Source organism: Ambystoma mexicanum, chromosome 6p, assembly GCF_040938575.1.
Source record: "Ambystoma mexicanum isolate Mex_15411 chromosome 6p, UKY_AmexF1_1, whole genome shotgun sequence".
Taxonomy (NCBI): domain Eukaryota; kingdom Metazoa; phylum Chordata; class Amphibia; order Caudata; family Ambystomatidae; genus Ambystoma; species Ambystoma mexicanum.
Genome location: NC_090935.1, coordinates 1,025,265,457 through 1,025,286,673, shown reverse-complemented (window position 1 = coordinate 1,025,286,673; position 21,217 = coordinate 1,025,265,457).

Genomic DNA, 21,217 nt, shown 5'->3' with positions numbered 1-21,217 from the left:
TCCTAGAATTCCAACTATAAAAATCTTCCATCTATATAATCAATAAATTGCCAATAGAAAAAAATTGTCCTGATTTGTCAAAATGTATGTGTCTGCCCAACTACATAAATAGTGGTGGGGAAATGTCTACAAATATGATTTTGCTTTGTCATCCTAGAATTGGAAACCATGGAGACTAAATCCAAGAAGGACCACCCATGGACCGGAAGGAAAGATCGAAAGGGGCCGGGGTATCGCTCCATACTCTCATCAGGAATTGGCGAGGAGAACCGGTCGATCCACCACTGATGGGAGAAGCTGAGGAATTTTGACATTTGGACCAGAAAGAAAAGTAACTGATCATCTCAATCTCGCGACTTTCCTTGACGGACGGTCAAAGCCAAATCGCGAGGGAGGGTTTGTTGGATGCATTGACCCACTAGCTCTGCCCTTTCACATCACTGTGTGCTGATGGCACCAGAACCAAAAAAATGCCCTATACGCGCTAAACCTCTGAGAATTGCGCATTGAAGCCAGAAAGTTGGTTGCCAATCTACTTTGCCTGTGTCAGTAGTGGAACAGGAGACCACACTGCTAAAACCTGTCATTGGGCTGCCCACAGAGGGAAAATGGAAACTACATGAAAGGCAGTGCTTCATTGCAAGGAAACCCAGAAGTGCTCTGAAATCCACTTTTCCTTGGTTGCTGAAATTACAAGATAATGGTTCCCAAACATCAGAAAAGATCCAACATCCTTGCTGGGTGTTACCCGTCACTTTATTTAAAGAATCCACATAAGCACACAATTGGGGTCATTACGACCCTGGCGTTAAGGGTTTAACGGCGCTGTAAAAGGTGTCGGTGCCATTAAACCCTTAATGCCTGATTACGAGGTCCCTTTGCGGGACCCGATCTTAATGGCTGGTTTTACCAGCCATTAAAGTAGGGTGCCGCAAAGGGACCTTGGTGCTAATTACGGTACCGCAATTTGCGGTACCGTACTTAGCGCCTTCCCCAGTCCCATTGAGCCCTATGGGGCGAAAATGGGAATGGGGAAGGGCCATGGTGAAATGGGGAAATACCGCCCCGCCAACCTTGAAATGGGGCGGTATTTCCCCATTCCACCATGGTGGACTAGTTACAACACCGGCACCAACCATGGTGCTAATAGCGCCATGGTTTAGCGCCGGGGTTGTAATGAGGGCCAATGTCAGGAGAAGCAGATTTTATCACAGGAATATCCACATTAAAAAAAGGTATTAAAACCATCTTTGCTCTAATATATTTGCTGTAGAAAGACAAGCATCTCAGCAGGCAAACCAGACAGATGTGTTGCTGGACTGTTGGTGGCTGTGCTGTCGTGTAGTTTGTGGCTTCATAGACTCCCTAGTATAATAAACGTGTTTGTAATTTTTTTTAAAAAAGCACAACCTTGTTTTACAAATTTTGACTCTTTCTGAAAAGAAACGACCTCTACAAAAACCTTCATAACTTCCTCACCGTGCATGCTAAAAAAATGTAAGTGTCCACTTGAAGCTAAAATCCTCAGCTTTCCAACAAACCCAAAACAGCTTTCCAACTCCTTGTAGTTTTTCCGCAATTGCGCTTACCGCGCGCAGAAAAGTTTGCCGCAAATTTTTCGTTTGGCTCAAATCTATCACGTGTGAAACAGCTGTACATTGCATCCGAGCTCAGGATTAAGTTTTCAACCTGCTAGTTACTCAATTATCATTGCTAGTGTTTATCTGAAACTATACAAAGCGGCTCCCACTAGTATTGAAACCATTTTAGTGAATTAAATACATTTTCAGTGTTTTTACCGTCCCATTCAAAGCCACATTCAAAACCATTTTGACAAGTTGAAATCATTCCTGTTTTTCCCTGTGTTTGCCGGGTGGAAATTGGGCTTGATACTGTCATTGTTGAGTGTGTATTCCTGAAACATGTTTTCTCTCCTTCCATGTCTTTATACTGCATATTGGGGGATTGAGTAGTGTGCAGGGGAAAGAGTGATCACTTGCCTTTTGATTGAACCCACACAAAAGTATTATTTCTATGCTGCATTATTTTTCCTACCAATACTCTGTGTGATTAAAGAGATTTATTGTGACATCACCCCATTGGTGATCATTGTATAAACCATTAAATAGGGTGATATATATATATATATATATATATATATATATATATATATATATATATATATATATATATTGTGCAAATACATAAAATAAATCTTTTTAACTTTGCAAAACAGCCTGCTTCCTGGTTCAGTGTGACCGGGGGGAGGGGGGATTCAAAGAGAGGGGCGTGATATAAGGGTATATCATTCAGAAATAAAATAACTTATAGACATAAATAAATAATTAAGGGTTCCAGCTGTGCATCACACGCTAGGCATTGACTTAGGTGGAGTGCTGGGTTGAAATCACTTACAAGCATTCATTTGTGATCTGGGTGTCTATGAAACAATCAGCTCTCGAATATCATACTGTGCACGTGTCCTTGGGCCAATTCGTTTGCAGAGTGTTTGTACTTGTGATTCGAAAAGAAAACAGTCTGTTTTTATTCTTTATAAAGTAAGGATTTTTGGATATGTGAAGTGTGTGTTGGGTTGTTGATTAGATAAGATGTGGAAAATACTTATTTCTACGAATGTTATATGTATATATTTCTTTACATGAATATTCTGGCGAATAATCAGAATTTGGGAATCGAATGTCGAATTTTAGTGCTGCGTATATTGCAGATTAAGTCACAAAGTTAAACCAAATAGTGTGTTTTTTTGTCTGTTTTTATTTTTAGTTATTTTTAAAAGAGAGTGCAATTACCAATGGTTATTGTAGTGTTTACATACTTCTTTCACATTAAAAAAGCTATTGGAAGATTAAGATGCAGTTTTTGGTTCATGGGGTGTATACATGTTTCTCAGTCTACATTGCTGCTCAATGACTCTTCCTCTTCTCAGCATTCGTACAATTATGACATCTTGATTTGTTTAAGGTCGGGGATAGAAAAAAGGTAAACTTCGGAAAGATTATTTTATCTAGTTCTCGATTCACATAGTGTCTTCACATTTTTTTTCTTTTTTGTTAATTCTAGATTTTAGTACTCAAAGACATATATTTTGTTCATGAATCTAGATCTCTTATCAGCACGTCCCTCTTCCTAGTCCCAGAATGTTTAGAGATCTCGATCTGAGTATTACTTTGGAATTGAAAAACGTTCATATGTATAGGTAGTCCTCAAAAGGAGTTATGTGCTAATAATGTCTAAGGTATATATGTGTACCAACTCAGTCTTCTTCGTAACAGTCCCTCTCTAACCACACATTGCTATTCCTCATCACAGTCCCCAACTAACGATCTCACTCTGACCTGGTCACAGTTCCTAACTACCCATTTCACTCTTCTTTGTTACAGTCCCCAAATACACATCTTTAATCTTCCTCATTACAGTCTCGCAGTAACCCCACCTCACTCTTCCTTGTCACAATACACCATTAGTAATCCCTTTTTATCTAGTAGACACACAAAAAGAAGACATACTTGATAAACATGATGTTCTGTAGCTAACAGATATTGACAAAAACATGATATGACATCAGGTATGCCATCAGAATAAAAGACAGAATTACAGGTGGTGGGAGGTATATTATAACAAAACCCTTGAAATTTAGTGGAGAAAATTTAGTTGAATCATTCTGATGCAACAAAACCCTTGAAAATAAGTAAAACAACTTTCATTGAAGTGACTTTTGTTACACTCACCTGGTATCGACAGGGGCACCACACGATACTGGATGGAGGTCTAAGCGCTATCCCAGACCCCTCTCTGCTTGGTTATGTGCCAGACGTTGGGTAGCACCTATAACACGAGAATGGAGTGTTAAGATACTGGTTCTGTGATGGGTGGACTCCCACCTCCCTCTGGTCCAAATCCCCTCCCTTGGGGTTATTGCTCATCTTAGGTTTTTGTGCTTTGAACTCTCCATCCTGCGTCTCTGTGTAGGGGTGAGTGGTTGGTGCGGGCGTTTCGTGGACCTAGTTGCTTCACTGGTGCGTGTACCCTTATGTCGGGTCCAGATCGGCTGTGACTCCGACTCTGTTTGCTGTCTTCCAGGTGAGTTATAATGTCTTTTCCGTCTTTATTCTGTCTCTTTCTTTCCCTCTGTTTTCTTTGTCTTCTCGGCGTCTTGCTCGACTATGCTGTTCCCTAACAATGTCCCTTTTTGTTTTCACAGGGATGGTTGCGATCTCGGAGTTGCCACGCCGACGGTGAAGACCATGGTGAGTTATTGATGCGCGCAGCGCTGCACTGTTTATTGGTGTTAATTGCTAAGCCGGGTTCTCTTCTCTTCTTTGTACAGGTTATGGTGATGTTCCGGAGTGATGAGCGATCGAAGCGCTGCTTGCCAGGTAAGTGCTTTGTTAATGCTGACCTTGTTCCTTCTCCCTTGCAGGTTGTGGTGAAACCCGGAGATGGGCGTGGTAAGAGAAGCACAGGGTGCTGCCAGGACTTGCTGATTGCCCAGGTAAGAATTGTTATTAATGCAGTCCTTCTTTCTTTACCTTTGCAGGTTGCGGCAAACTCCGGAGATGGGCGAGGTAAGCGAAGCGCAGGATGGATTCAAGGCCAGTTACTTCACAGGTAAGTGTTCTTGCTTGCTAATGCTGTTCTTTTTCTTCCAGGTTATTAATGGAATCCGGTTCTAGGGCTTCAGGATTGGGCCGCCGGAGAAGCAGATGAGCTGGACACGGTGAGCGTTACGCTGCAGGAGTGCAGAATAACTTGAAGCGTGTTCTGCTGTTTGGGTGTGGTTTAAATAGCCCAGGTAAAGTAGTTCCAGGCTAAGTAGTTCCAGGCCCAGCCACACCAAAAACACTAGACCGCATGGCTTGGTTCTAAAGAACTGAGCTGTGTAATAGGACTCCATTTTGGATTAAGGTCCAAAACTGTTATTGCTTTATTCCTGATAATGGGCCTGGTGCCAAAGGCGCCAGGACTCACTACATGTATGTTTCTGATGGAGTTTTAAGGCCCTTGGGGCCAGAGTGAAGAGCTTTAGCCCCATTGCTGCCAGGGGGCTGCTATACCTGGGAGGGTCAGGGGCATGGATCGTGACACGTTAAGGTGCCAATTTAACACAACAAACCCCCTGAAATTTGGCAGGTACTGAAGCTGCCCACCCCCCTTAACAGTGATGGCCCCATTGGTGCATTCCCTAAGCACACTGATCACATCACATCATGCAGGTATGTTAACAATAAAACATGCAGAATTTATCTGTAAACATGTTCAATCCACTAGTACTTTAAGCAAAATACATTTCATTCATATTATGAACAGTGTTTTTTTTCTTCTCCATCTAACACTGTCTTGACGCTTCAAATGGTAATCATGTTGCAATAGGTCAAGTGAATCGCTAGTTCATTTGAACCTTCTTCTTTTGTCCTTTTTTACATATATTTGCACTAACAGTACACATTTATAATGGAAAGTTATAAAATGTGCTATCACAGATGCCACTTGCACCATGTTCAACATTTCCAGGTGCTACGATTGCAAATGCATCCCCAAAACATTGTATCAACTATATTTTGTAGTAGATTTTCTTTTTAAACACGAAATAAAAATGTTCTCCTTTTCCCAAATGTAAATGGAGAAACAGAACACAGAAATCGTTTTTTTTACGTGCACATCTTTCATAAATGTACTGTTCCCCTGATTCGGTGCACTGACCGGCAACTTTGCATGCATTTCTATCAGACGCATTCTTACAACGTTAATTGATAACAAGCTTCCAACACATACATTGCACTTGAAGTATATGTGTATGCACATGTATGTCAATGTATGTCATGTCAATGTGCAGAAATGCCCACTAAAATGAACAAATATACACAGGGGAGTAGGTTTGAAAGAGCATATCAATGTTTGCTTCTGTTTTTCATTTGAAAGAAATCCACTAACACAATAATATTTCTTCTTCTTAAATTACACAGAAGCCTGAATCAACCAGAGGCAAATCTACAACAAGAGTAATGCTTTGTCACAAAAAGTAAGTGAATGACTTTTTTATTGTTTATTAGTGTGTATCAGTTCTAACTTTCTACACAAATCAGTTAAGTACCAATAGTTGGAAATGTGGGGATGATATAATACAAACAAAAAAAAAGATAACAAACATAATTATTAAAAGGCATGATTATTAACATTCACTACACAAGGTTAAAAACCTATATCATTCCAGAAATTCCACAATGAATCATTCCTAAAATGCATATGCATTCAAAATAAAAATACATGTATTTAAAGGGTGTCCAGAAATAATATATCCATAAAGCAAATGCAGTTTTAAAAATTGCATGAGGATAAAAACACCTCCTTTCCAAAATACACCATCCACGGTAATTCATACCATGAATTCATTGTATTCAGAGTTTGTATAATGTATCCCCCTCTTTAGACCATACGTTCTCTAGGACACCTAGTAATCAGAAAGGTCACCCATTAAGGTGCCTCCCGCGCTCCATTATTCAATCAGACATGCTATTTTGCAATCCTTTTTCCACGACCTGCCATAGTCTAGCTATGGCTATTGCCCGACAGACATTGCATCCAGAACTCCTTACAACGAATTGCATTTAGGTCGTCCAGAGGTTTCCCATAGTATAAGGCATAGTTTCCAGCATTAAGCTGCAACAGGTGATAACGTGCCTTGCTGTTTCCAGGTTGCTAGGATTATTACTCGCTAAAAAATCGTTAAGACTACAGAATACTGTACCACGCACTGCATACTGCTCAGACTTGTATGATATGATATGGCGTTTGTAACACTCCTATACACAAGTGTTTCAAGGTGCGACAAGCTTGTAGTGTATTCAACCTTGCCAGCATAAATTACTGCACAAGTACCCGCATTACACATCTCGACGTTTTACTACAATGTCAACACCTAAGTGACTACTCATAAACTGGAAGGAGAGTCGCAACCTGAATGCCTTATTAAGCTCTTAATTTACCTCTTCCATCACTCAGACATTTCAAAATAACAGCGTACAACCCCATTGATCAATTCACACTCCCTCATTACTCATTTAATACCACTTCTCATGACACATGAAATCCACTCCACATTGCTGTCCCTAATTTCATATGCAAGACTTCTCCTCATCGCCTCTGCTCATTATCCTCACAGTTCCACTGCCACCCCACTCCGGCAGTATCCACATAACTCCCATACTTATTCTATACCCTCATTGTCCAAACAGCTTCTCTTCATCTCCCACGCCTCATTATCTAAAACACTTCTCTTCTCATTTCACTTCCCCAATACCCACAGCGTCACAGCTGGCAACAAATTCACGTGAAAAGGTAAATAGGTTTAGTTTGTAAGGAAAATATGTTCCAAATCTGGGGTTGGTCCCTGGTCCCTTGCGCTCAAGAAGGGGCCTCCAACCTCTCTAGCCTATGCTTTTTACACCCAAAATGTATAGTGTAGAATCAATTAATTATAGACAGTGTTACATTACTGTTTTACAGGGCACTCTTATTGGGAGGCCAAAAAGTTCTAACTTTAGCTCTATCTCTATTATGGTATGGTAAAGCACCTATATAAATGTTTCAAAGTGCTCAAGGATAGAAGGAACAAGAGGAAAAACAACAGGCATTCAGAATCCTTGAATTTCTGAATGATGCAAGTCCATATAATACAATTAACAGTATAGATAACTGCAAATAGGTCTGACGACGATTCTGCAGTTTTTCCAAGTGCATTGAGGCATCACCATGCAAGGAGTGGAGACAGGGAAAGATAGATAGAGGATCTTCAAGGCATGGTACGTTCAGATCGTGGAAGTGCAGAGACGTAAAGGAGAGGGGTTAAACAAGTGCATGGGGGGAGTCCAAGTGCACCCAGTCAATCCAAAACTGGGGTAAGTGCTGAGAGATGCCACTCTCATGGGTCATTGACCAAGAGCAGTAGCAATGAGGCAAGTTCCTCCTTAATGGCATGCTGACCTAAACATGGATGAGCAGTTTTCTTGACGGGCACTTTCTGCTCTCTGAGGTTCTCTTAGTTTTTGTCCTCAGTATTCCCTACTCTGCTCCTCTCTACCTCTCAGCCTCACTGCGCCTTTTGCTCCTCCCGATTCTCACACTTCCTCCAGTTCTTACTCCTCCTATCATTCCTCCTCAACATACTTTCCATCTTCCTTTTCCTCTTTCCGATCTTACTCCTCCTCTCATAACTTCTCTTGGAGCCCCCTTTCCTTCCACCTGTCTTACTACCCATCTCACTCTTCCTCTCTATTCTCCCCTTCTCCTTCCTCCTGATCTTATTCTTTCTCTCTGTGCTCTCTCCCGCTCACTTGCTCCCTTTCTCACTTACAAGTAGACAAGCAGCAGGAATTTGTACCACTTTCTCAGTTGCCTCAGCACCTTGCCTTCTATCTCTTTAGACACACCGGTTATCCCTGTTGTCTCATTCTCCACCTCCTACACATTTCTCTTCATTCCTCTCTACACCTCCTTCAATCTCACCCGAACAACCTACACTGACTTCTTGCTTTCATGGGAGTTTATAGGCATTCCATTCCTGTTCCCTTAAACTCTTGATCCTCCAACTCTCCCGAATTTTCTAATCCCAATCACATTGGGACTGTCTCAGCATCTCAGATCCTCTCTCTTCTGGGAAGACCACTGTTACCACACATTTTAACCCACATATCATATTCTGATGTGCCTACCTTTGAGTGTGGGATTCAACCTGCTGCTCATTGTCTCTACTGTGCAGTGTTGTGCCTTAACCAAACTGAAAGCCCTGCTGGTCTGGCCACAGAACATAGAGGGTTAATGATATGACTAGTTTGGGCTGGTGGAAATGCAGGATTACCTGCCTGGTGCATGATCCAGGCTTTCCTATAATAATAACAGTCAGTTCATTTCATTGGATCCCGAACCTTGGAGGAGTGCAACCACGGTTTCTATTTTCAGTAAATGACTTTCTGTGGCCAGTCTTGATGTGGATTTAAAACAGATTATTCTTTGGAATTCAACAAAGGTCATAACTTAATCGCCTGCCTGCTTTTGGGAAGACCTTGGTACTGTTATTGGGGACTTTTATCTAATCTGTATCTATGCAATGAAATATTAGGTACCTATCTACTACCCCCCCCCCTTTATCAGATCCCATAATTCAGAACTGTGTTTAAATGTGATGTTCTGAGACCTTGGAATTTAGGGACTATCCCATCCTGTTATTCTTTCTCCATGTGAACCTAGACCACCATGTCATCTTCAGTTCCCCCCTCTTCTTCCCCTTGTGAACCCTGTACCATTTAATGATTGGTCCAACTAATGTATCCACTACCTTAGACCTTGATTAGTTAGGCCCCATCACTTTCAACCCTTTGTTCTTAGAGAGGTTTATCTCCTTTAGCCTTATAATCACTTGTTCCTCCTCCATTAGTGGGTTGAGAACCAATTTTTCTAATCGTGCCTTCCCTCCAAATCGTTTATCACTTGACCATCCCTGGTAGAATAAAAAAGAATTAAAAACAAATTTAAAATCAACATACTTCTCGAGGTCCAAGAACAACTCATTTCTGGGGCTAAAAGCATCCAAATGGATGTTGAGGTCTCAGAGGAGGAGAAGTTGAGAGATGAGCCAAGGAGGGAGGAGGAGAGGTCAGCCCACTCGGAGTGGAAGAGGTTGACCTGGCCAGCCGGCCTGCAGATGGTGGCCACAGTAAAAGAGAGGCCAGGAGAGATAGACAGCCTGCAAACCAGGCATTCAAAGAAGGAGCAGGCCTGCATAGAAATGACAGAATCAGGGATCCACTCCGGGAAGATCACGGCTACTCCCTCACCAGGATGGTTGGTTCTGGGTTTGGAGAGGCTCTTGCAGCCATTGGGGAGGAGAGTGTCAAAACTTCTGACAAAGCTGGCCATGAACCTAGTCTTTGTGAGACTGAGTACATCCAGATCAAGCTCTTTGAGGAGATGGCAGATGCCCGAGCAGTGTGTAACAGCGGAGCAAAAGTTAAGTGTAGCAACGTGGAGCAGATTGCTACCTTTGCAAGACTTCCATGGAGGGGTACAAGCATGGGATACACCCTGCAGAAGTGTTAGAGGTGCCTGGGAATGGTCAGAGGAGGAAGGAGGAGAAGGTAGCGAAGTCAGAGAGGAAGAAGACGGTGCCAGAGAGGTGGCGCAGCAAAGAGAAGGCAGAGTGGCCAGGGAAGCAGAGGAGGGTGCCAGAGTGGAGGTGGAGGAGGAAGGTGGCAGAAGGTGGCAGAGGAGCCAGAGAGGGGCAGGTAGGAGTAGCACGAGAAGGAAGCCCTGTTGCACTGCAACGCACCTCTTACCCTCTTTTTTGCACTTGACTTAAAGAGCATCTCATCACTTCCTAAATTTGATTTATGTACCACTTTTCATTCTTGTTCAGCGCTTTGGCGTGTTGCGCTTTATAAATCTAAATAAAATACAAAATACAAGGAAGACGATGATAAAGTTGACATGAATTGATTATCACAGTTCTTAAATGTCGATAGAGCTACATAGACTTGTTGCTTGAACAAAATTACTCCAACAGCTCTCTTTTGTCATTCGGGTTCAGAGCGCTAGAGCATCAATGTTCTTATATTTTGCTATATGTGACTAACCAGAATAATGATCAGGATCAGGATGAACCCAGCTGTAAGAATATAAAAGATTGGAGATATGTATGTGCCTCTATTATGCTTGTAAATGTATTGAAGCAGAACACTGAATGCATCAGCCAGTCTATAATGCTTCCTATGATTGAACTCCCATTTGATGAAGAGGATCTTTCCACTAATTATTTTACTCATTTTGGCCAATCACAGACTTTCTCCAGCAGGGCTTTGGCCAAGTACATTGCTCCATTTTATGCCTCTGAAAATGTTTCTGTAGTGCTGGTAATTTACATGTTCAGGAGGTATGCCAGGTTCAAAGACAACTGCAGGAATTGAAGGGGCCTCAGCTTAACTTCAGGCAAGTTCAATAGCACAGTTCAGACTGCACTGGTGGTTGAAGGATAATTTCACATCATCTTGCCACCTCAGAGATGGTGGCAACTTCCCCAGGCACACCACACCATGAAGAGTTGAACTGACTGTGAGGAGTCAGAGGATTCACCCAGAAAACCTGTCTGGGACCCTTCTCATGTGGCCGGGAATGGCAGACGGTTTCTGCGGGAGCATCGCATTGGAAGGGGGAAGCAGGTCAGGGGAAATGGTAAACACACTTTTGTAACTTTCCTTAGACCCCGACCTTACAATAGTTTATTGTAAAAAAGAATAAGTTAAAGTAACTGAGTTGTGCATTGTGGACTTCAAGTTCCATAATCGCCACGCTAATGGGACGAAGATGAGGGCTGCAGAGGAACAAAACTGCAAAGTGCAGCTTATTAAGGAAATGACCCAAACCTGAGGTAGACTAGGCGGCTTAAAAGGCCCCCTCAGGTGCAGGCCATTAAAAAGAAGAGGTAGCAGAGCAGCAGTTGTAGGTGGAGGAGTTGTGAACTCTCCACGTTGCAGCAGAAGCAGAGACTGGAGGAGAAGGAAGACGACAGGACTGCTGGCGTGTCGAGCAGTAGTTGGTCATGGGGGATCTTAAGTTGCGCAGCGGGAAGTGAAAGTTGGAACCTCTTTACCCGTGGTAAGGCGAGCACCGGAGAGCCTTCGGAGCGGAAGAAGCTCTGCCTGTGAGTGGCACGTGTAGCAGCAGACTGAACATTGTAGATTGCCAGACCGCGAGAAGTAGCTGAGAAGAAGGACCTGGGAGCAGGGAGAGAAACACACATGCACCCCATACCCAGTGAGTTCACTAGGCAACTGTGACCACGTAGTGCTCCATAACCGCTTGCGTGCTCGGAACGAGTACCTGAATAATAAAAGCAACTGCCTAGAGAGAGAACCCTAAAAGAAGGCAATTGTGAATAACGACCTGCAATATTCTGTGAAACAAACTAACAATGGGCCTCAGTACGAGGAAGGGTGTGGGGTTTAACGGGGCTGGTAGAGCTGCTGGCCCCGTTAACCCCCTACCGCCTCATTACGAGAACCGCTCGCGGGACCCACTAAGGACACCTGGTTTTACCAGACATGCTAACAACGGCCCATCATTAACGGGCCAGTTGTTAGCATACTCCCCATTCCCATTGAGCCCTATGGGGGCTCAAATGGGAATGGGGATGTACCGGGTCTGCGGAAATAGCGGGCCCTCCAAGGTTGGAATGGCCTGGTATTTCCCCATTCAGGGAACACGGACACGGTACCCGGAATGGGGGTAGCCTCCAGGGTCGTAATGAGGCCCATGTCTTTAAGCATAGGGGGTTGTATGGTAGGCAGAAGCAAGAGGTGACAACAATCCTAGAACCTAATCCAAATGAACATTGCCCAAGGAAAAAAAAAAAGAACACGCCAATACATCATTAAACCATATTGCCAAAGTCAAGGTGGGGCAAACAGAAATCCAAAGGTTTGTAAAGTTTGTTGCCCATATTTAAATAAGTACATAAACAAAGCTGGTTAAAACCCACATTGCCAAAGTCAAAGAAGAGATACCGTGAGACCATATTATCGTCAGTATTCGGTTCATGAAGAAGAGGGGAAACAAGAGAGGCATGAAGGCTGCCCTTCTGGTAAAAGAGATTCATAGGGAGTGGAGCATAACTTGCAGAGGCTTTGGGAGTCACTAAGGCGTAACAAAGCGGACCAATGTCTGCAATGCCATATGTAACTGAGTATAGCGCCCTGCAACATGGGCTTAGGCAACACATTTTTTTTAAAGCATTTATGTAACTAAGTAAACCTTCTGTAATAGTGCTGCGATACCCAAGGGCTGTTGTGTGCTTTATAAATGCAAATAAATAAATAATGTGAATCTTGTCTTCCCTGAAGAATTTTTCAAACGTGGTGTTATGAAACAATAGACATTGTGAAGCTGTTGAAACTATTGTTGTTCATAATTTCCTGACCTTGGAGGGCAGATTACCAGATCAGAAATTGAAGTTGAGCACAGTATCTTGAAAGGGCAGGAGAGTATCGCCGAACAGAGAACGTTTGAAGAAGCATGCCTGGCATGAGAGTAAACCGGGTGTAGAGGAGGTACCAAGCACGATTCACACTCTAACCACCCATTTTGAAGTACCAGGAACGTTCACGCCGAAATATGTGACGTATGATGAACGAAAAAACCTGCAGAGAGCTGCTGCAGGGCTCTGTCCAGTACCTATCAGAAGAACAGCACCTGTTAAAGTACCGACACCTAAGAAAACCTGGAAAGTAAGGTACCCATTGAGAAAACCATATCGACAAATGAGAAAGAATGACGATGGTCAGAATGTAATACCCGAAGAAGCTAAAAAGATACTGAAGGAAGATGAATGATGACGTCATAAGAGCCCGGGCTGACTCACACATTTCAGATATGATGACCTATGAATGATGAAAAGAGATGAAACACCATGGATAAGTGACATCCTGATCCTAAAGTGAAATAAGTGATGTCAAGATGTCAGAAATTATGCCACATGCACGATGAAGATATCCAGTTAGCTTAAACGTGTGCATATGCAAAGGAACCGAAGGAACACAGAAATCTTGAGGCTTAGTAAGATAGATTGTGGCAAGTGCCACCTACACATACATCTACCTCAAGGAGCACTTAATATAAGAATACTTCCACTGTGCACAAGAGCATAATAAACCAAAGGTTACTAAAGGTCTCAAGAGTAGAGTTTTGCAGCAAACAAATCGAGAATTAAACACGGAGAGAAACTCAGACGAGGGTAACCATGCCAAGAAGCCAAGGTCGTATCGGCTGAAATAGCCCAACAGTGGATACAATTAATGAGAAGAAGAAGAGAGTATCCTGTGTAGAAAGGTCAAGATAAGCCACAGATGGCAGACAACTGGCAGAATGAAATCAAATACACAAAATTGCCTGAAGAATTAGACGATTTCACATGTCGGAATCACGTGACCAGGCAAGCTGAGGGGATGAAACTTTCACACATACGCATGGACCTTGGCCATGCACGGACGCCTTTAACTTTCCCAGACAAAGAAGCAGACACAAGACCAACAACAAAGAAATAATTGACACATGACCACTGAAGTGATGATTGATTGTAGCAATAATTGGAGGGAAGCTGGGGGTGCAGACAAACTCCCTGCACCTGGCCGGCTTTTCTGCAGGCTGCTAAGCAAGTGGAAAAGTGTGAATGTGGTTGATGCCAGCCCAATCATGATGTACCATGTAATCTAGGGTCCTATAGTTAGTAGAACCAATGAGACGTCATACGTTTAGTGACGTTTACAGTAGCCATTTTGAAGGAAGGGTTTAGTTGCCCCACCTGACATTGTTTATCCAATCCCCTCTCCCCGTTACCATATACAGATAAAGTCCCCATATTAAAGTTACCTTCCTAGAACCAATAGAGTTGCATGCTAAAGTTTTAAGAGTTACACGTCAGTAGTGACATGTTTTTGGTATAAATACTATGTTTTTTCTAAAATTAATCAGAGTTGAAGCAAGAAGGAAGATCGAGCGATTGCTGATATTCATGAACTCCCCGTTTTTTGTACTTGTCAATAAACGGACTCCCTTTGCCAAACTATTGAGTTGTCATTATTGATTTGATGCAAGAGTATTAATCTGCATCCCCATCCATCTCAAGGGTACTGCTACTCATCTTAATGTGCTGTTTGGGAAACCCACAGTCCTGTGGGCCGGCTGGGGTCCCTACTGCACACTTGATAGCAGAGATTGATGGTTCGATTAGAATCCTTTAGATAAGGCACCCGTTTATCCGTCGACATAAGTAACTTTGGGTCCTCGGCAATATGTGCTTTCCCCACAAACCCCTTCCCACTTCTACGAGCAGCTGATCGGAAGAACAGCAAGGTGAGGCGGTAACAAAGGCAGTGATCCCGAGCATCCAGAGAGGAAAAAAAAGCGAACAGTGAGTGAAAAAGACTAAATCCTTATGCAAAAAGTTGCATGCCTTAAAACAAGTAAGGGAAGGCAACGGAGGGAGGTGGGACAAAAATAGCGAAAGAATAACAGTATAATACATATATATATATATATATATATATATATATATATATATATATATATATATATATATATATATTTACATATACATATAAAGGAAATATACTCCCAGATACCTATGCTTTTATTTAGCACTAGAATAAGCCTACATTTAAAGTCCTGAAAAAAAATAGGGTGCTATAGGAGACCAAAACAATTAAAGACATTTTTGAAAGAAATGGGCTTACATTTCATGTTGGAATAATGATAGGGACATGAGATTTATGTAGCCAGCTGGAGTCTGTCTAGTCTGTTGTGTCTGTCTATGTTTTTTTTCTCTGACGGCCAGCTGGAGTCTGTCTAGTCTGTTGTGTCTGTCTATGTTTTTTTTCTCTGACGCCACGAGGTAAGACATTTTGTGGGGGAAATAGCATGAAAATTGTGTAAATGAGTTAAAGGAACCGCCCACAAAATGTTTATGCCATGGCCTCAAGGTGGATCACTATCTAAAATAGTCCTGCAGCACATGACGACATATTTGCACACCATGTATACTGGCAAAAAGTTCGACAAACGCCTAGCTAGTTTAAAACTTTGGAAGATGTACCAAGAGGAAAAAGAGGAGGAGCCACCATTAGATCTGATACATAATATTTGCACAGAGGGGGTGAAATTCCTTCTGCGCCTCCCGCCCTGTCTGAAACAAAAAGCGAAGCCAGTAAAGACGAAGGATTATACCCGTTGAGGGAGCTTAAAGCAGCCACAGGATAAAGTAACTTGGCATATGAGTCACTTACGCAAAGTAGTGACAAAAGCCTAGAGAAAGATGGAGACAGAGATATTACCTAAAAGTCCAGAGGGACAAGGAGAGATGCGAAAAGGAAAAAGGAGATCACACACTAGCAAGTGCATCCCTAGATACGAGTAAAGAGGGAAAGAGATGGAAAGGATATGAGGACAGACCTAATGAGATGGTATTCACACAGAACGAATGGATGGGAGGTCAGTTTTTATTGAAACTCGATGGTAAAGGCATTGAGCATGTGAGACAAAAGGGAGAATCAGACAATTTAAAAAGGACAGAGAAGGAAAAGCAAAAAGGATTGAGGGATGAAAGAATCAGGAAAAAAGATAGACAAAGACGAGAGCAGCTGTATCACAAAAAGCAAGAAAGGAAACACGACCATAAGCCAAGACCAGCTAATGATCGGGACAGGCTAGAACAAAATAGAATAGAAGAAGAACAACAACAAAAGATACGGGAAAGGAGAATAAAGAGACGAAGGGATGAGGAAATACAAAGGGCAAATGAACATAGAGATGTGAGGAAACAGGAAGAAGATAGGGTCAGAGAGGAAGCGAGGAAGCGCAGAGAATTCGATGACGACATAGAACGTAAGTGAAGACAGAGAGCACGAGATCTTCAATATCTGGAAAGGGAGGTTAAAAAACCTGATCCAGTAGTAGACTGGGAAGATATAGAAGAATTATTTCCTGAGTACGATTCCGTACCAGGCATGTCTAGGGCAAATATGGAAGATGACTTCGACACCAGAAGCATGGGAGAGACGATCGATAGAATATAAGATGAAATGGGGCTAGAACAGATACCCCAAGCGAAAGGAGAGGATGAGCGTCTGGATAGCACTCAGTTGTACGACACTGAGGACGCCTCCCGAAGTAGCAGAAATAGAGAACTGTCCCTAGATAGGTTGACACTAAACAGGAACGAGGAAGCTGAGAGAAGTTGCACAAGTTGGGCACAGACAATATCAGATGTAGAAAGAGAGGAATATGAGGAAAAGAAGATGAGAGAAGACGCGAAAGACGCTTCTCTAGAGGAAAAGGAATAAGATGGTCAGGTTCTAGTGAGTCTGCACCTAAGGCATAAGAGTCAGCCACACAATCAGACCAACACGAAGGAGTATTTTACGGTCAGAGGGGGGTGTCTCCACTACCCTATGTGAGCAGACTAAAGACATTGCCAGGTAGACGGCGATGCAGGAATATTACCCCTGAAGTGGATAGAAAAATGATGAGGGAAGAAAAGGAATGCCATGTGTTACAATTCCCGTTACTTGAAAAAGGAGGAACAAGGCCACAGTACATACCCTGGCCACACATGGATCGAGAAAATCTGAAAAATAAGCTTCCAATGTTGACATCGGGAGCCGGAAAATAGATACATGAGTTAGAAAAAATGATGGGATGGAACACGTTAGCTATTGGGGATATTAAGGGTCTTTTAATTGCCATACTTGGTGATAGAGCTGATGATGTGTGGACACGTGCAGGTTACCCTGGTCTAACTACAGTTAATACTGCACATGATGGAGCTTTGTTTAACAATTGCAGAGCTGCGGTATGGAGAGCATTATGATTGCTATACCCAGATACTTCTGACATGGGAGCTATAATGCCATGTACAATGAAGGAGTCAGAGGATCCTTTGCTTTACATCCAGAATTGCCAAGACGCATGGGTGTTGGAAACTCCATACCTGTGTTTTACCATATATTATGCCAAGGGCTGCCAGATCAAGTACAGAAGCAGCTCAAGAAATTGGTAGGATTTGAAGCCAAACCGTGGTCTGAAATACAGTTGACCTTAGATCACTATTGCAGCCTGCTGCAAGAGAAAAATCGCAAAAAAGATGCTGCACAAAAAGCTGAAGAGGCAAAATTAGTGCAGCAGAAATTGTCAACATATGCCATTGAAGGAGCAATGATAACTAGCACAGACAGATCGAACATACAGCAGGTCAATAATTGAAGGCAGGTTGATTAAGGCAATAATGGGTTTTACCCCAGAGGGAGATGCTTTCAAGGAAGAGGTTTCCAGAGTAGTCAGGGAGGTTTCCAGAGTAATCAGGGAGGCTTTCAAAACATGCAAAATGGCAATCAGGATATGTCAAATGGGCAAATAATCAGACTACCACCAATATGTTGGACGTGTGGGATGACAGGGCATCTTGCACGCACATGCAGAAGCCAAAGCATGATGCAAAATGACCCAGGAACAAGAGTAGGGTTGGTGAATCCACATGTGTTTTTACAGCAGGGTGGAAACGGAGTTGCACCAAATCACACACTGCAACAGCAAGTGCCAGGAGCACAGCAAAGCTTGCAACCGCAGAATATGACAAATTAAGCCTGCCTGTTTTCACACACGAATGGAAGTGTTATGAAAGCAGTAATCATCCAGAGAACCACATTGGGGTACAAGCCCCTGTCATACTACGGTGGGAATTTGGACCCAGTGATGAGAGGTCACTTCCCGTGTGAACAAAGTTTAGCTGCCGTGGTGTTCGCCATTGAGAAGGCTACAACCATTGTAATGGGATGCTCAATTACGTTATTCGTCGAGCATGCACTGTTTGCCATTCTAGAGAAACCAAAAGGCACATTGACATCTCAGAGTGCTTCTGCATATGAAGTGATCATATCAAATTCATCGATTAAGATAATTCGATGTAAGATAGTGAACCGAGCTATGTTTATAGCAGAGCCAGTCACTGAAGGAGAGCCAATCCATGACTGCGCAAACTATGAAGAATTTTATGATGAGATTACCAGAGTGAAAGAAAATGCATTGGCAGAAGGAGAAATCGACTTTGTTGACGTTTCTATGAGAATCGATCAAAATGATGGGCAGAGATATAAAGGCAATGCTGTGAAGAAGCCCACGGCAAATGGAGAATTTCAAGTACTCATTAGTGCATGATTACCATATTATTATTGAGCACAAGCTGCAGAATTACTGGTGTTGATACTCGCACTCGAGAATCACGCAGACAAGGAAGTGACGGTGTACAGTAACTCCGCCTGTGTGACATCAACAGTGCACGCAGGCCTAGCCCGCTGGCAAAGGAGAGGCTACCTCCGAGCAGATGGCACACTAGTGCAGCACGCAGCCTTATTGGATAGGCTCATTAAGGCACTACAACTCCCAGTGGGCATAGCAGTCGTGAAATACACCGTCCACACGAAAGGGACAGATTTTATCTCAAGAGGAAATCAAGCAGCAAACATGGAAGCCAAACATGTGGCGACCAAATACGAAATTATAATGAATGTGGAAATAACTGATGTGCATGAATGATTGTTGCACGAAGTTAACCTAAAGGTATAATCATATGGGGAAAACCCAATTAATGGAGCTCCAAGGGGAGGCACCACAGGAGGAGAAAACCCTTTGGAAGTGGCAAGGGTGATCTTTAAACTCCCCCAAGAGCTTGTGGAGACAAGACAGCACTGGTAAACCGGTGATGCCTATAGCCCTATTGAAAATAGCACTGGAGCAGTTAGACTATCCAGCACACATGACAAAAGAGAATCTAGCAGCGACAATTGCTGAAGACTGGTTTATGACAAACTTGGCAGAGCATGTTGCATTGATTATGGTGAACTGTATAATCTGCAAACAGTTCACAGCTGGGCATACACTACGTGTAATTACTGGAGTCATCTCAAGGCCCAGTGGACCTTTTTAGCACTTGCATGTCGATTATGTTGATATGATTCAAGTATGAAACGGGTACAGGTACATAACTGTTGTGGTATGTCCATTCTCTAGATGGATAGAAGCTAGTCCATGTTCACACCCAAACGCTACCTGTGCAGCCAAATTTCTAGTGAGGGAGGTATTTCCCAGATGGGGAATATGTGAAGTTATGAGATCAGACAATGGTCCTCATTTTGTTAATGCAGTATTTGAACAGATTAGCTTCATGTTTGGTCTAAAGCACAGGTTTACTTCGGGGTATCATTCCTAAGGAAATGGGATATGCAAGAAGCTCAGCAGCTTGTTAAAGGAAAGGATAGCCAAGTTGAAGCTTACTCTAAAGAAGGGATGCCTGCACTGCCCTCCACTAGCACTGTATGCGCTCAGAAACCAGCCTAGTTCTGACCACCATCTCATGAAATTGTAACAGGCAGAAAACTGCACACGCTACTGACACCTCGAGATAGAGCTAAATGTGATGCTCAGCCAGGGAAGTGTTAGGATCAGAATTGCATGACATCTTGTCTTACTGTAATTTCAGGAAAGCTGCAGTGATGACAAAAAGGGTGCAGGACATCAAAGAACACAGAAGGAGATCGGAAAAGACCCTCTGCCCTCATCTCAACGTGTAGAGACTACAGACGACAGGGAAGAACCAAGCTATGTTTATAGCAGAGCCAGTCACTGAAGGAGAGCCAATCCATGACTGCGCAAACTATGAAGAATTTTATGATGAGATTCCCAGAGTGAAAGAAAATGCATTGGCAGAAAAAGAAATCATCTTTGTTGATGTTTCTATGAGAATCAATCAAAATGATGGGCAGAGATATACAGGAAATGCTGTGAAGAAGCACACGGCAAATGGAGAATTTCGAGTTCTCATTAGTGCACGATTACCATATTATTATTGAGCACAAGCTGCAGAATTACTGGCGTTGATACTCGCACTCAAGAATCACGCAGACCAGGAAGTGACATCAACAGTGCATGCAGGCCTAGCCCGCAGGAAAAGGAGAGGCTAACTCTGTCATGACCCTCGCCCAAAACCCCCTCTGGCAAACCCATTGGCCAGGTGGAGTCAGGACTCGGGCCTCTAGAGTCTGGCATTCTCTTCAAAAGCCCTCATGGGGCCAGTCCTGGCGCCTATGGCGCCAGGCTCATACACCATGAAAAACAATGTGCTTGGGAACTACTTTATTGTATTGTCAGCCAACATGGAGGCATCCACATAGCTTGGTTCCTAAGAACCAAGCTATGTGGTCTAGTGTTTTGGTTGTGGTAGCCTAGGGACTACTTTACCTGGACTATTTTGTTGGGGCTATTTAAACCACACCCGAGCAAGACAACAAGCTTTGCATTACTTTGCAGCTTGCAACGTGACGCTCACCGTGTCCAGCAATTCCCTCGAACCTCGGAGAAGCAGAACCTGCAAGGAGACAAAAGGAACATCATTAGCAGCAGCATCTTACCTGCAGTCTTCATCGTTAAACACTCGCAGCTTCTGAGAACAGCTTCCTCGAATCTGCACGGCTCCCGGACAGAACGACCTGAAAGAGGAAGATAGAGGCAACATTAAAGAAAGCAGTAGAGACATTTACAAATTACGAACTGCTCAAAAGGCTTAACTGGCGGTCGCCTCTCGGCTGGCACCACTCCGGACATCCCA